Raw genomic sequence first — 17,663 nt, 5'->3', positions numbered from 1 at the left:
GGAGGCCAAATGCTTGGATGAAGCCCTCGAGTTTGGCACCTCTTTCGTCTGTCCTCTGAGGGCCCCAGAGAGACGACCGCGCATTGGCATCTAACGCAACTAACATTCTCTTCCCCCTCAGTGAATGACACACCATTTCGAGGTGGCTGAGGTGTTTCTCGATCTCGTCGCTGTACTGGAAGTAGCACGACACAACGTAGAACGAAAAATTGGGGGCTTGCACTTCCGCACAAACACAATGCGTAGTACTAAGCTGCGAGACAAATAACATTTCTAAATTTGGATTACTTATGGCTACTGCCGCCCACGGACGTTGCGAGCGAACAGCCGCCACTCTAATTTGCCTACCTAACCCATAGAATACGTGGCTTGAATTTTGCTTCTTGACGTATGGTTCCTGCAATAACAGGACGTCAAGTCGCTTCTCAGAGGCCAGTTGACGAACCTCACCTGATACTACTTGTGAACGACGTATGTTCAATTGTAGTATCCTAATTCCCGTGGACCGCGCACAAACTACCACTGGCTCCGTAGCCGTTACTAAATTTTCCGCCGAGTTTGACGAGCTAACTTCGTTTAATGAGTTTTCCAGGTGGGTCTGGATGGGGTTCGCGAATCTAACGCGTTTTTTTCAACTTTTGCCTCGCGTGGCTTAACGTTACCTGACCTACTATTTGTTCCTACAAAACTATCGCACCTTTCTAATATTACGCGGGCTGTACGAAAGCTTTTTATCACGCGCGCTATCCTATCACATTTTTCAACTTCAATGCGGACAGTACGAAGACTGCAAACCTGGGATTGTATCCCGCCGCGTCCAACGCGGACTTGCTCGGGCACAGCACGGTGAGGCGCTCTCGAAGAAGCGGAGGCCACCACCGAGCCCACGAGCAATCGCGCACGGAACTCAGCGGCGGGAACTCCCACCATTTCCCTAACAGCCGCCCTGTCTGGCCGGAAGCGGCTGGCCAAACGGGCACTTCTCCTCACCAGATTTAAAATTTTAGAACTCATTTTTATTCCCACCAGTGTGGTGGAAGGGATGTCCAGCGCCGTAGAGCCACCTATACGACACTAAGCCTAACTATACCAAGGGGTCGGCAGGTACCCCGAAGCGGACCGTTAGCGACTGCGTTAACGTCTAACCAAAACATTCCTGCAGCCATTCAGACCCTGAGCACGGCGCCTACACCTTGGTCTTGGAATGATAACCCCTACTTGAACAAAACAAGGGAGCCCACCGATCGAACACCCCACAACCCCCCAACCTAAAAAAAAAAAAAAAAAAAAAAAAAAACCACCGGTTCCGTCGCCGCCGCATCAGGCCGAAGCCTAGCCCGACAACGCAGGGCCCGGTAAGCTCTATTCTGCGGCCCCTGCTTCTTCCCCCGCGCATCCACACGAGCAGGCCCATGCCCCGGCCCCTGCCTAGGCGCAGACCCACCCCCACTTCAGAACGAGGGAAGGCGCAGCGGAGGGGGAGATAGGCCACAGGGGAAGTGGGTTATAATGTGGGTAGGGAGGAAAAGGAAAAAGTGGAGAGGAGGTAGAGACATGCCCTGTTTCCGACAACCACTGGACATGATGGTTATGGGGGCCTTTTACCCTTGTCGGACATAGTGCACATCTCGCGGGCGCGTTCGCTTCGCCGCCGGAACAAAAAATCGTGCCCGACGGGTACTGAGTCCCCCCACCACGACAAGGTGCACCCTTGGAGGGGTCCGAAAAGAGACAGTAGCGGAACAATGGATAAACGGCCTTATAGAACGGGAGAACCGTTTTATTAAATCTACTTTGTCAAAATTAATAAATTCAACGGCCAAGTGGAATAACGATTTGAGTACATTGAAATATACAGGGTGTTCCCGGGTTAAATGACCAAACTTGATATACGTATTTAGGACCTCAAAAGAAAGAAAAAGTTCTTTTGGAAGAATGCTCGCAAACGCTTCGTTCAAGAGATATTGGTATTGTATATAAGTTGAACTTTTTTATTGCTTTATAGTAATAACAAATTAATTATTAAATATTTTGTTCAAAATGACGGCCTCCAGCCCAAAGACAAGCATTACATCTATCGATGACAGAACGAGTGGCTGATTGGCATTGTGTGGCTGTAATTTCATTGCACGCTTGCTCTATCCTCCGTTTTAATGATTGAAGGTCATTAACCGGCATTTTGTATACTTTTTGTTTAAGCGTACCCCATATAAAAAAATCTAATGGCGTTAAATCCGGTGAACGCGGAGACCAAGCCAGGTCCAGCACGACCAACCCATCTTCTGGGAAAATAAATATTAAGCCATTGTCGAGGACCTCTGCCATAATGAGCAGGACAGCCATCCAATTGAAACCAAGAATTCATTCTCATATTCAAAGGAATGTCTTCGAAAAAGTCATAAAACTCATGGTTCAAAAATTCTAGAAATCCGTTTGCATTCAAGCGAACTGGTAGAACATGGGGTCTAATTAAAATATTGTCTATTATTCCTAACCACACATTACATCGAAAATTGTGTTGAAAATGTTGTTCACGGATTGCTCGTGGATTCTCGTGTATTCTCGTGTGACCAAACGTGTGACTATTTCTTTGATTTAAAATACCGTGTCTCGTAAATGTGGCCTCATCTGTCCACAATATATTTTGTGAAAAATGTGGATCATTATTTGTTTGGTTTAAAAATCAATCGCAAAACACTCTCCTACGTGCCATATCAGCCGGTAATAAATGCTGGACACGTTGAAGATGATATGGATAACGTCCATCAGCTAAAAGTGTCTTCCATATGATTGTAGATGAAATGCCTAATTCATAACCAGATCTTTGGACACTTGTTGATGGGTTTTGATCAAAATACTGCAATATGATGGCTGTTCTTCTTTCATTCTGTAGCGGTGCAAAAACTCCATCAGCCCGAGGCACCATATTAAATGACCTAGTTTCTTTCAATCGTTGAAATGTTGAAGAATATACAAACTTATTTGGCAATCTTCTGTTCGGAAATCGCGCGGCATATTCACGACGAGCAGCGTTAGCATTTCCGTCACAAAATCCATATAAATAAACCATATCGGCATATTCACTATTAGAATACAAACGAGGCATAATTGCATTGATTTAATACAAGTTTACTCTACGAAAGCATTCAATGGACTAAAAATTATTTTTACGAATGAAAGGAGTTTTGTTTACAGTGCGAACATAAGCCTATCAATGATTTAGGATCTTTAAAACAAAGTAAAAAGCGACGTTTCGACATTATACATTCCTAAGAGTTCTGTAACTTAAGAAGTCAATATCTCTTAAACGAAGCGTTTGCGAGCATTCTTCCAAAAGAAATTTTTCTTTGTTTTGAGGTCCTAAATACGTATTTCAAGTTTGGCCATTTAACCCGGGAACACTTTGTATAATAAATAATATATACCATGATGTAACAAAGCCGAGCCCTTCGTGGCTGCTGATCAGCATCGAGCAGTGCAGCCCCACTGATCACGAGTTAGCACGCTTCACCAAGGCGCTTGTGGGCGTGGACACGGACCTGCAAAACGTGCGTATCATAAGTCAGGAGACGGCGCAAAAGGCGACAGATTTGTTCCAAGCGCATAATAAAGACTATCGCGATTCTAGCCTCAAAGGGTCGACTATGTATTGCGAAGGCGACAATGAAATGATACTCAATAGAAGGATTAAACTCAGCGAGAACGCAAAGGTACGACCAAAATTTGTAGGGTCGTATTTAGTTAAGAAAACTCTCGGAAATAACCGATACATAATAGGCGACATACCTGATTTCAATATCATGAGAAGCCTCTCGTTACGATCCTTTCAAGCGATTGCTTCAAGCCGTGGATCGGAAGTGGTCCGCCTGAGGAATGTCAATTATATGAATAATTTGTTACTTTTTTTTGTTTATATACACATAACATTATAGTAATTGTTAACATTTTGTTCAAGTTTATCGTTTAGTTTTAAGGAGCGTTTTGTGAATGAGTCAATATGAAACTTACCTCATTTTAGCGTCCACAATAGATGGAATTTCGGAACAAACACAGGTCACGATGCACTGACACTTGACAGGTTAAAACACGCAGCGCGTTATAAAAACAAATTTTGGGGCGAAGTTCAAGATCAGGACGGCCGAGCTGTAAGAAATTACCGATTTCGGCCATCAGATGGCGCCAGTTACTGGCTGCCCAAGATACGATAGAATCGATTACTATCGATAATACGCGAGGATCGTCTCCGTGACACAGTATAACCATACCCAGTAGCGACAGTGAGCGTCGGCACCTTTGATGTAGTATGTCTCACGCATATATGTAATACTCCTATATCGCTAGAAGAGTGTCAATCCTTATAGCGTTTTCGATTATACAGGATTTGAACGACCCAAGATTGGTTAATGACGTCATTGCAACCTCTCCACCAATGAAAGACTTGCATTTATAGTAAAATAGTGATTGATCAACCCTAGATCGTTCAAACCCCGTTTATTCGAAAACGCTATTAGCCCAAACATTACGGTGCAGACGTATAATAGCCTCTCTCTCGCGCACGGTCCAGCTGCTTTGTGCGCATGCGGTTACATTTTTTAAAACAGCGTTATTTTACAGGCGATATTTTCACATAATTTATATTCGTGATCTGTGCGATGGTGCGAATTTGTTTTTTGTGTCAGAAAAAGGCAGCAAAGGATGGAAGTTTATCTTCGAAATAAATACACAAAATTAATATTATTTAATCACGACTAATTGTGTAAAGATATTCATAAAAATGTAACATTATATATACGTAACCAATTAAAAGAAATTGTGGACATGAGCGCAATCTTTATTTTATCCTACATTTCACAAATTCAAAAAACCCAAGTAAAATGTATTTCTTATAATTTCACATTAAATTTGATCCAATCTAATATGTACGTCTTTTATGTATTTACTTATGTACCATCATTTCTCTTTTCTGAAAAAGATTACTGATGAAATGATTTATTTCATGAAGATTTGAAGAAATATTTACAAGATATTTTATGTTGAAATACGTCAGATTAAAGCATAAAATATTTTGTATTCCATTTTTGTCTATTTTACTCGTACAACTTTTTACGCTGAATATTCTGAGGAATCGATGTAAATTAAATCTTAGGATCGTTCCATTTAAAACAGTAATAATGACTTGCTTGAACTATCAAAAACGCTTCTACATAAAAAGATTACATTTTCCAATTCCATATCTTATTCTCGAGATATTTTAGAACGTCAATTAAAATGAAAAACCCTGCATCTATAATTTCAATCTTTCTCTTCAAATATTATTATTCGTTAATTAACATTTATCCGTCAGAGGTACATTGCGAATAAACATTCGGGCGCGACCGGGTAATGTTTTTTCTGTTTCGCGTTCTTTCCGTTTTATTTTCTAATGCTTTGTCTCTCGCTCACACTCACTCAATAGACGCGCCTGCGCATAATGAGGCTTGACCGTCCATGCCCGGTCAAGCCATTATTAAATATATTCAATTCGGTAACGCTGTTTCAGTAAAATATTGAGATAATATATAAAAATATAATATAATAAATAAAATATAAACAAATATAAATATATTAAGATGTGAAGCACGTATGTCGGGTTATGTCCGATACATGTGTAACTTTAATATGTGTAGAGCCATTCTTTCATTCCCCGTGTATATACATGTGTAATAAAAAAATATATTTTCAACGCAATTCGAATTTTATAATTTAAATTACATTCAGAGAATTTATTAAAGAAAAAATATTTCTGCATAATAGATTTTTTCTTAAACATTTACTTATAAAATAAGATAAAAATATTAAAAATGGTTTGTATTTTTTGTATCATATTTTATTTCCAAGTTCTGTAAAATATTAAGAAAAAATTATATCCATTTTATAAAATTGATTGTTCTTTATAGATATCTTTTTTAGTAGAAATTGTACTCTGGCTTTCGATAACTTTTCCCGTAGGGCGGAAACGTGGAAAGTGAAAACTTTTAGATGGATGCAACAATTCTATTCGTCGAATTTACACAAAATTTTAACTTTTTACATTTCCGCTCCTACGAAAAAAGTACATGATTGATGCCCTGCTGGATATGTTAACGTCAACTAAAACAACAATAAAAATAATTAAAAACATAATATTCATTAATCATTGTGCTATTATTGTATTACATATTTATATAGAAGTACAAGTAGTGGAAATGTTTAAAAAAAAGAGATAAATGTTGGAAAGAAATAGTAGAAATGTTAAAATTTAGTTTAAAAAGTGTAATACATAGATTTTCACATTCAAAGCACATTCTAAAATAATACATAGATTGTCATGTTCAAACCACATTCCAAAACATATTTCGCTTTAATAATAAAATAATGAATCACTTATAATAGGGTAACGTGGCACCCGATTGATCACGTTGCAATTGACTACAGGCCATTCACAGCAACCGTCTAATGGAAAAATTCTACGCACCGATAGCTGTGAATGGCAGTGGTCAATTGCAAGGTAGTCATTGGGGTGCCACTCCTTTAATACTACTAAACTATGATAATAAACTTTACTAAAAGTTATAATACGAAATAAACTAATAATACTGAACCTTTATAAACTAATCAGTCACTTTTATGAAATATTAAATACTTTGCATTTACAAAGAAAGAACGTAATAGAGATATTAAAACGTTGGAAAATTTATTTTTTTCTAAAATGAAATTGATTTTACAAAAGCACGTAATTCGTGAACTCATTAATTATCTCTATTATTTAGAGCTAGATTCTAATCGTGTCGTAAAATTATAGTTTTTCTGTGTCCGGGTTGTGCTTTAAAATGTCTATTGATAAATTTTAACGAGTAAAATAGCCGTACCCGAGCGTATAATTTTAATAAATAATCGTATGGAAAATGTAAACACGGATGAGTAAATTCAACCACTTTAAAAGTATTAATGAGTTCACGAATTACGTGCTTTTGTAAAATCAATTCTTTAATTTTGGAATAAAATAAATTTTCCAACGTTTTAATATATACTACGAAATCATCATTTGGCATAAGTAAACTTCCGAAAGGGTTATCTTCAGTAGAATTGTAAGCCTTAAAAAAGCAGTAATATGAAGTTTGATTTAAATCAGTATATGCGTTTGCATATTGCAAACAAATTTCACACGAATGTTTTTGAAGACATTTACGTATTAAATACCCACAAATATATCGAAAAACATCTTGTTCGTTTACGTCCATCTCACGATAATCATGATCATCCAAACGTATTGGTTCAATATCATCTGTCGATTCAACATCCATATCATTCACTTCCTCTCTGAAGTTTGTAATGGCTGCTAATATCTCAGCGCTATCTCTTTCACAATTGCCAGTTTTAACAGTACAATATTTCATAGAGAAAAGTTTTCTGAATGAATTAAAAAATTGAATTGAGGTAGGATTAAAAACATTGCCATTCAAGCTTCGAACATCTGCAAAAAAGTGCTCCAAACAGTCCTGAGTAAAACAGCGTAATAATAAAAATTTAATTTCTGGGAACATTTTTTGCAAGTATTGCCACATTTGAAGAAGAGAATTTATATTGTGCTTCATGCATTTAAACACTTTAAGTTTATTAGAAATATTAATACCAGCTTTATTAAATATCCTTAATTTGCATAAATATTCTTCAATTTTGGAAAGAAATTCTAATTGAAATTCCACGCCATTAAAAGCTTGTTTAAATTGTAATGGATGTTGAACTGAAGATGAATTGAATAGATCAAAGAAATCGTTCATGTTTTAGATAAAATCTGCTGTTCTAAGTGCAATTATCGCATCTGCAGGTTTAAACGCTTCAGATATTACCATTTTCCTCAAACTACTACTCACCGTAGAGCTCAAAATTTGCGTAGCCAAGTATACTTTCATTTTCTCGAAATTCGAACATTTTATATGTTTTTCAGTGAGCTTAGGTGCAAGTCGAACTTCCCTAGTTTGATCTTGTTGAAATAAATAGTTAACACACTCCCAAGAAATTGATTTAGAGTCGTGCTCAATAATATTATCACAAAAATTATTCCTGACAGCTTTTATTATATGAGGTGAATCAAAAAGATATGAAATTTTTTCGTTATTAACAAAAAAAATGGATTATTTTCTGTCACATTTAGGTATTTAGCAGTTTGTGTAAAATTTCCTCCCATGTCTGAGACAAGCGCGAGTACTTTAAACCCCGCATTTTGCAATTTCGTAATAGTTTGAGGAATAACGGTTGTTAATTTCCTAGCAGGGAATGTCGAATTGAGGAAAAAGTAAGCCAAAGGTTGTTTCCAATTGTAACAAACCCCTCTAATCATTAAAATTGCAACATTACATGCTGCAGAACATAATTTTTTATCACTAAAGTCTTCAAAACCAATGACTTCATCCTGACTTATATTATAATATAAATTTGCTTTAATGGATGTTTTATCCATACATAAAACGCAATACTTATCGGAAGGTGACGAAGAAGACTCTAATTTTTTTTTTAAGGCATCAAAAACAAAGTCATGCAAACCTGGAGCAAATTTCCAATTTTGAATCATGCGTTGTAAGGTTCTAATATTGGGGAGAATAAATTGTTGTGCAAAAAAATTACAAGTTTTACCTCCTCCACAAAACAATAAATCTAAGCAAAATTTTTTTGCATGAATGGAAGCGAATATTTTCGTCCGTTAGCTGATTTACACTTATTGAGACATACTTGAGTTTTCACAAAAGCTGCAATTTGTGGTGGTAGAAATTCGTCTGTAGCGTCATAATATTCTTTCCAGGAGAATTTTCTCAATGAAGTTTTTATATTCTTTTTCCGTTTTGCTAATTGTTGCTTTAAAATTCGGACTGTTCGATGTAACGCCGAAATTCTACCTCTCAACATTTTTTTGCGCGGAGAACGATTAGAAAGTTGGAGTTTTGTTTGACTGTACTGATGTTGTACACGCACTAATTCCAATTGCTCATATTGTCCATTAATTATCCATAGGTTATTGTTAACTGTAATATTACAAAACAATAAATCAATTTTATATATTCATCAGAAGGAACGTATTAAAAATTGTTATGTGCAACATTTAAATTGCTTAAAATTTTTTGATTCTTAAATTCATTATTGTTACTAGCAATACCTTCTATATATTGAATTGAAATTATTACCTGATACTGAGTGACGTTCAACCTCTGAAAATTCAGTTTTGAATTGTTGTTGCTCGTCACAATTAGATTGAATGATGTCACACTCACCTGCATGAATTATATGTATATATGTACATTACATACATGTATATTAAATATATAGAGTATAATTATGCTTATGAAATAAATTTCTTGATTTTTCCAATGAGTTCAGAATGCTTACCTGATATTAATGTATTATTTTCTCCATAACATTTCTGATGTATTTCTTCAGATTCACTCTTCACGTTCAATTCGTTTCCATTTATATCACTCTTCCCCATAATCTTCACATTCAATTCGTTTCCATTTATATCATTTTTCCCCGTAAGTACAGGAATTGCATGTGGTTGCAGTCTATTTTTCTAATTATTCAAAAACATTGATAATTCAAAGTGGTCACCACAAACTTTATAATTTTTATGCAAATTTTCTGGTGGCACGTTAATTTTACGTTCACATTTTTCCAACCACAATTTTGCTCTGCAAAACGTTTTATATATAAAATATTAGGAAAAATATATTTGATATATAATTAATATTTAATATATAATTCATATTTGATATATAATTCATATATATAATAAACGACAAATTCGTCAATAAAAATTAGTTTTACATACCTATCTGGATTTTTTGGGAAAGAAAAAAAACTGAGATCAGATTTACGCCCAGAAATATTTGTACAACTTTTCGTGGCGCAACTGTATCCACCTCTCTTCGCTATCGCAAATGATTACAAAGAAGAAAATTAAACTTAATTATTGGGAGCGATTCCTGGCGCTACGCGCTACATAACTCGCTTCTCGCTTATAGCAGCTGACGGCACGGCAGCCATGTTGTTATGTGTATGAGTTCGCACATGCGCACTCAGATTTGGGACACTCTCGGATGGCTCATTGTCGCTACTGGGTATGGTTATACTGTGTCCGTGATCCCGCGCAACGTCCACGGAAACAGGGAAACCTCGCGAACATGAGAGAACATTCGCTCTAAGCTCGGACGAACGTTATGAAAAGACACTCTCTAACGAGCCGTGGTGAAGAACAGTCGCAAAATATAAAAGAGAGTCAGCGTCGAGTCGTGAACAGAGAGTCAGTGTCGAGTCGTGCGCCGAGCGTTTAAGACTTTATTAATTATTATATTCGTTAATGCTGTATTAAGTATTTCTCTTTATTGAAATTACACTTTTCTGTTACTTTTAAAAGAGCTTCAACATTATTCTTATCGATCCTGTCGAACCAAATTATAAAAGATAAGTATAAAATATTGCCGTTAATACAAGGGAACGGATAGAAGGTCAAGCCGAGGGCGCAACGGATTTATTTCAAATAGTCGAACCGTTAATGCTTTTTCATAGACTTTATTAAGAGTCGTAATTCGTCGAGTTGTTCAAATAAAAATTACAAAAATCAGAACTATCTTACATTCTCGTGTGTATAAGTCCAATGGCGGACCGAGCGTGCAACAAGCGAATAAACGTGAGATATAACGAAGAGTAAAATACTTCATTTCACCTTATCCGTTTTTATAAGACGATCCATCGCAACATTGGTCCTTCGAGCCGGATTTGGTGAAAGTAAAAAGTTTCGTGTAGTTTCGTGCATAATAAGCACATAGCCATTGTCGCAAGGACTACAACGTTGAAACAAGCGGGCCAAATACAAATGCCATCTGTAGAAGTGCAGCATTGATTTCATCAGTTCTGAACATTGCTAGTGAGAACATTGCTTGATGTTCTTTTCACACTGCATCGAAACAAGCCATCTCACTCGCACGCACGCGAGTCATAACAGCAGCGCAGCAGCATACGGACTCTCTCTCGCACCCACGCGAGCCATCGATATATTCTTCGCATCCCAGAGGCGTTCTCTATCACACTTCCGGACGAATCTTCCTACAACCAGGATAAGGCAAGGTTCTTCTACATCAGGTGATCGACTGCAACGTTTTAACCGACGGGTTATGTTCGATAAGGCAAGGTTCTTCTACATCAGGTGATCGACTGCGACGTTTCAACCGACAGGTTATGTTTGCGAGCGAATTATTATTCCGTTTAATGCACGCAAGCGATTTGAATAATTAATTAGCGATTGTTACGTAAGTTCCCCTTCGCTATATAGTGCGTATTGAGTCAGGGTCAACGTTTGTAATTCCGACGCGATTCTTTGAAAAATTCATCGGAAAAGATCGTTCGTTCTCCTTTAATTAAAAAAAAAAAAAAAAATACAAGGAATAATTATAATCGTTCACAATAGCCGAATTAAGACTTTTGATTAAACAGCGCGGCCGAGTAAAGGCGAGGCTTACAGCCTTCGGTAATTTTGTTGCCCGCGTTGACACAAAAACCTGAGAAAAGGTCAGAATTAAATAGTCGCATTGAAAAGGCGGAATGCTTGTGGGTAGAGTTCGATGCAATTCAAAATAAAACTTTAGATATTGAGGAAGACGAAGCACAAACCATAGAACGAAACTTCTTTGAGGACACATATCACGAACTAATCACAGCGGCGCGACATTTGCAAGTGAGCGAACGATCCCCTCCCCCGCAATTTTATCAGCCAAATTATCCGATGCTCGCGCAACCAAATAATGGCAATCAACAAGCGGTATTTAAGCCACCCGTGAAGCTTCCAAGTATTGAATTGCCCAAATTTGATGGTAATTACGAATGCTGGATACTATTTCGCGATTTATTCGAATCACTTATCGCGTCTAACGCTAATATCCCGCCCGTGCAAAAACTGCATTATCTAAGATCAGCAGTGACAGGTGAAGCCTCAAAAGTGATTGCTTTGCTAGAAATCACCAACGCCAATTACGAGGTCGCGTGGAACATTTAAAAAAAAAGATATAAGAATAAGAAATTAATCGTTCATCACCTCATTTAAATATTATTAGATCTGTCATTTATTACGAAAAAATCACATGCCGACCTTAGACAATTAGCAGATAACGTCTCACAAAATATGCAAGGTCTGACAAAATTAGGTCAACCCGTAGAACATTGGGGCACATTGCTTATTCATATCATTTTACCAAAAATTGATAAGGGATCTTGTAGGGAACTTAAAAAATCCGAAATGGAAGAATTTCCTACGTTAAGTGAATTCATAAACTTTCTCATTAGCCGCAGTGCATTTTTAGAAGAATCTACAGCAAACCGAAACACTCAAATTTTCTCGGATACTCGCAACAATAACAAGACCAGTCAAGGTCAAAACAAAACTTCACGTTCATATGTGGCGTCAAATAACGCATCTTGTGTTATTGACTGTATGTTTAGACAGTCACAAGGTTTATGAATGTAGTTCATTTCTTAATATGTCGGTGACTGATAGAAATAATAAAGTCAGAAGGAAACGTTTGTGTATAAAATGTCTCAAAAAATATCACGGTAAAAATTGTAAAACCTCTAATTGCAAATTATGCAAGAGCTATACGCTATTGCACAATACGCTATTGCACAAATTCAAAGCTACGTCAGAAACGAACAGTAAAGAGACAAGGCTGTCCGTCAATGAATCTCAATCGAATACGGCAAATGCTGATAGTGCAAAGCAGTAATCTACCGCTTCTTCAAACGCAGACTCATTGTCTATCTCTCTCAGTCACTGTGCGATTAGAGAATCCTCTCAGGTAGGGATGTTCAATTCGATCTTTTAGAAAATCAATCTTTTCGAAAAAAGATCGCTCTTTAAATTGATCCTTAACCAGTTGAATGGTAATGTATCATATATGTACAAAAAAAATGTGCCAAACGTGGTAATGTATCATATATGTACATTTCTAAATAACTCCACTAATTTTCAACAGATTTGCATAAAACTTGATATCCTAAGGTTTTTTGGGCTGCTGAATTCGAATCTGTTGTCAAAATTGCAAAATTCAAAATGGCGGATCCAATATGGCGACTGTTAATGGTTAAAAGATTAAAATATTAGAGTTAGGTAAAATATGTATAAGACCTTATTTGTAGAGCTTTTTATGAGCTTCATTTTTTGTTTAACAACTTTTTCCGTACAATGAATACTTTCTGAAATAATTAACAAAAACAGTTTTATTTTTGAACCTTTGAGGGGGGGCTGGGGGGCGGAGGGGGCATTTGCGCCAAAAATCCATTTGGGAATATTATTTACTAGATAAAATAAGTATTTAGGCTGAATATAAGCCAAATCGGAGGTGATAGCTTTTCGGAAAGTCCACCCCCCTTTTTTTATTCCTCTACTTTCGACCTCCACTTTTGATTGGAAAGTCGTAGTAAACATTTTTAAAAATTATTGTTTTTATCTTGAAACGCCCTTTCAAATGATCCCCACTCGACCCATAGTGCCATTTAACATTTTCCACTCCTATTTTGACCCCCCCCCCCCGCCCTGGGGGCGGGATCCACACCCATTTCGAAAAGTTGCTTTTTCGAAAACTTTGAACCCATGTTTCACCGTTTTTCGATATTTTAACTTTTGGCTCTTACCACTTTTGGCACAAATCTTTCGGAAAAGTCTACCACTCAACTGGTTAAGAGTTCGATTTTAAGGCAGATCGTTTATTTTAATGAGAGATCGATTTTCGATCTTTTAAAATAATTCTTACACACAAAACGCAGAAACGTTTGCAGTCGCTCGACGCCGTCAATCGACTTTATAGGTGCGTTCAAAAAACAAAATTACATAACTATTGTGTACATATGTACGTAAGAGCCAATCACGTTCGATTGCTACTGAGCAATTTGTTCTGCTGAACGTGCCTAAATCATTATCACTAATAAGAATGTTTCACTATGATTGGTCGATTTGCTTACGTCTAACGATTACGACTAAACTTTTTTACGTGTGATTGCTTTTACAGATTTTTAATGTCACTGACTTAGTTTATACGTCACCCTAATCGGGTTTAATAACATTCGTAATTTTAAAATTAAACTTGATTGGGGTAACGTATAAACGTAATCACTCAATTACTGGTTAAATTTTTTAGTTAAATTAAGTAGAGTCCGACCAAAATTTCGGTTTCGGTTTCGGTTACGGCCAGTTTCGGCCAAAAATCAAGATTTTGGCTTAATTTCGGTTTCGACCAAAACTAAAAAAGTGGTTTTGGTCGGACTCTACTTTTATGTGATCTCAATAATAATAACTGTTAATTTAATTTAATTATTAATTTAATTGTGATTTTAACTTTAAAAATGCAATATTACGCTTTATAATATATTATTTTTTATTTTGTAATATTGCGTTTAATTTGTGAAAAATACTTTATCTTTTAATAAGATATTAATAAAATCTTGTTTTTAAAACAGTACATAAATTTAACACATTTTCCAACGGTTTTTTAAAAATCATATGGCTTCTTATAAAACTCCTCCAAAAATTTCGGTTTCTGTTTCGGTTTCGGCCGAAATTGAGTAAAAACCGAATATTCGTTTTCGGTTTCGGCCGAAACTAAAAAAAGTGGTTTGGTCGGACTCTAAAATTAAGTTAAATGTGGCGTGGCACGCGTCTTCCCTCTTGCGGCCATCTGGTTCGGAGGAGGGGAGGGTAATTGAGTTAATTTTTTAGAATCCCGAAGCCGTATGCTTAAGCATGAACTCGTATTCTCATAGAGTCATAACTCTATCTTAAGACCGTTTTGGCGAAAACTATGCTTAAGACAGGTTTCCAGCAACGTCTATGAATACCGCCCTGAGATGCAGATATGTAAAATCTAGGGACCCTATTAAATCGATTTTTGATAGATTGATCTTTTCAATCCGGTTTTTTCACTAGATCGATTCTAATTAATTCGATTCAAGATCGATTCAGAAATCAATCTTATTATAAAAATTGCACATCCCTACTCTCAGGTCATTCTTTCTACAGCTATTTTGCTCATCCATGATTCTCATGGAACATTACATAAGTGTCGTGCTTTCCTTGATAGCGAGTCTCAATTAAACTTTATTACCTGACAATTAAGTAGTAAATTAAGTCTACAATATAAAAACATTGACAAAACTATTATGAGTATAAGTGATATGGGCGTAATGCCTTTAGGATGTGTTCGAACTAGTGAGAAACTTGTGAGAACCAATTTATTAAAAAATATATAATTTATTTTCTTCGTCAGAGAAGTATGTACAAGTTATTATGCTATATTGTGTTTGAGCGTTTTATTGCGCTAGAGGCGCTTTCTCGGCAAATGTGTAAGACCGAGAAGTTAAAATAAAACTTGACGAGCGCGGTAAGATATTACCGGCTGCGTCTTAGTATACTAAATGGGTCCTAAGAAGGACGGTTTGATAGATGAAGCTCGTTGTAACCCTTTCCCTGGTGTTGGAGGAACTCCGTTCGGAAAGTGGTCTTCCGTATTGCAACTGCTCTCCGAGCACGCCCTAGGCGGCGAGGTTTGGATTGCGACGGATCGAGTCTCCGGTGTGCCTGATGATGCGACCGTCTCGGTTCTCGACGCAACAGAGTGTTCTGTGAATCGAGGAGAAAGAGGTCTCCGAATTCAAATGTCCCCAGCAACAAGAGTATCTCTTGGTGGCCGAGTCAGCCGGACACAGAACTCTAGAGGAATTAATTTCCAAGCAAGAGTCTGTGGGGGCGACGGCGGTGCTGGTGAGTCAGCGGGCCGCTTAGATGAAGTGCGCGGCTGAAGCTGGGACTCTATTTTTCTTTTGCGTGTCTTTCTAGGCACTGTGAGAAAAACGGCGAGGTAATTAGCCTCTGGTTACGCTCTGCTACTGCAGAGTTATTACTCAGCTCAAGGGCCCTAGTAGAGAGCTCGCCTTGAAGCGAATGAGTGAGGAAAAGCGTCGAAGCTCTTTTATACTGCGTTGCAGGCTCAGGTCTCGGCTGAGGCCCTGCGGCGCGTAGCGGCGCCGCGGCGTACTAAGCCGCTTCAGTACAGCGGTGTGGCGGTATGCCGCCACAAGTGATATTCCTATAAATGCTGTTCAACAAGTGGACGCAGTGATTCAGTCACGTACAAGCGCGTATCAAGCTAAGATTTCTCTTTTAATCATTAATAAAATAACTGAACGCTTACCTACGTTCAAAATAAATAAAAATAATCTAAACATTTCTCATGATTTGAAACTTGCTGATCCGAATTATCACATTCCTGATGACATAGATCTGCTATTGGAAGCATCGGTCTTTTGGGAGATCATGGGACGCGAGCAAATTCGATTATCAAAGAGGGCGCCCATAATTCAAGAAACTATTAGGCTGGATAATTTCAGGTAATGTGCAAACAAATTGCGCACATTAACGTACACGTAAAACATACTGTGGCGCATCTACCAATTTAAAAATTCAAAGGCAATTAGAAAAATTTTGGCATATAAAAGAAATAAAACAGCCACAGCACCACTTTCAAGAAGAAATCCAGTGTGGGGAACACTTTCTTGTCACTCATACTAGGAATGCAGAAGATCGATTCGTAGTGCAATTGCCACTGAAAGAGGGCATTCAAGAATTAGGAAAATTCTGACATCGCCGAAAAACGACTGAAATCATTAGAGCGCAAACTAGAAAAACAACCTGATCTAAAGTAGCAATACTATGAATCATGCGTGAATATGCCAAGTTAAACCACATGACAGAGGTTCCGGAAAATAGAACAAACAATAAAATTACATGCTACATTCCTTATCATGCGGTAATAAAAGAAGACAGCGCAACTACAAAATTAAAAGTAGTTTTTGATGCTTCATGCAAAACCACCTCAGGTCGATCACTCAACGAGTTTCTCAAAACAGGACCGAATTTGCAAAATGATTTGTTCAATATCATGCACTTGCGTCAACATAAGTGCGCAATGGTAGCAGACATCACTAAAATGTATCGACAAATTGAAATAACTGAAGAACATCGTAAGTTCCAACGCATATTGTGGAGGTGGTCACGAGAGGAACCGATCCGTACATTCAATTTGAACACTTATGGCATGTCGAGCTCATCATTCATAGCCATCAGATGCCTTCAAGAAACAGCGCGTAAATTAAAAGAATATTATTCACAAGCCAGTAAAGTAATATTAAAGGATTTCTATGTAAACGATCTATTGACTGAAACCAATTCAGTTAAAAAATTGAAAAAATTAAGACATGACATCATTAAAGTACTATCCAGCACTAAATTTGAGCTTAATAAATGGAAATCCAACGCCCCAGAGATCGAGGATTCAGACAACAAAGTGGACGCAATAAAACTTGGCGAAACAACGAAAATTCTAGGTTTATCTTGGAACACAACAATAGACACGTTTCACTATCGTGTTAAGCTAAAAAACGATGAGGAAAAGGTTACAAAACGCAATATATTATCCAGAATAGCCGAAATCTACGACCCCTTTGGATGGATAGGTCCAATAGTAGTTAGAGCCAAAATAATTTTGCAACGTCTTTAGTAGATGAACCAAGATTGGGACAAAAACATTACAGGTGAGACATTCACAATGTGGACC

General features: G+C 37.2%; 1 protein-coding gene and 1 pseudogene across 1 annotated transcript in view; one reads left to right on the top strand and one right to left on the bottom strand.

Moving 5' to 3' along the window:
- LOC105667920 (phosphoenolpyruvate carboxykinase [GTP]-like) overlaps positions 1 to 17,663 on the top strand; it is a 116,408-nt gene that overhangs the window by 29,246 nt on the left and 69,499 nt on the right. The window lies entirely within an intron of this gene.
- Positions 5,821 to 9,715, bottom strand: LOC137000808 (uncharacterized; annotated as a pseudogene).

This window comes from Linepithema humile, chromosome 6, assembly GCF_040581485.1.
Source record: "Linepithema humile isolate Giens D197 chromosome 6, Lhum_UNIL_v1.0, whole genome shotgun sequence".
Classification (NCBI taxonomy): domain Eukaryota; kingdom Metazoa; phylum Arthropoda; class Insecta; order Hymenoptera; family Formicidae; genus Linepithema; species Linepithema humile.
The sequence above is the reverse complement of the archived record's forward strand: the minus strand, read 5'-3'. Positions and strand labels throughout refer to the sequence as shown.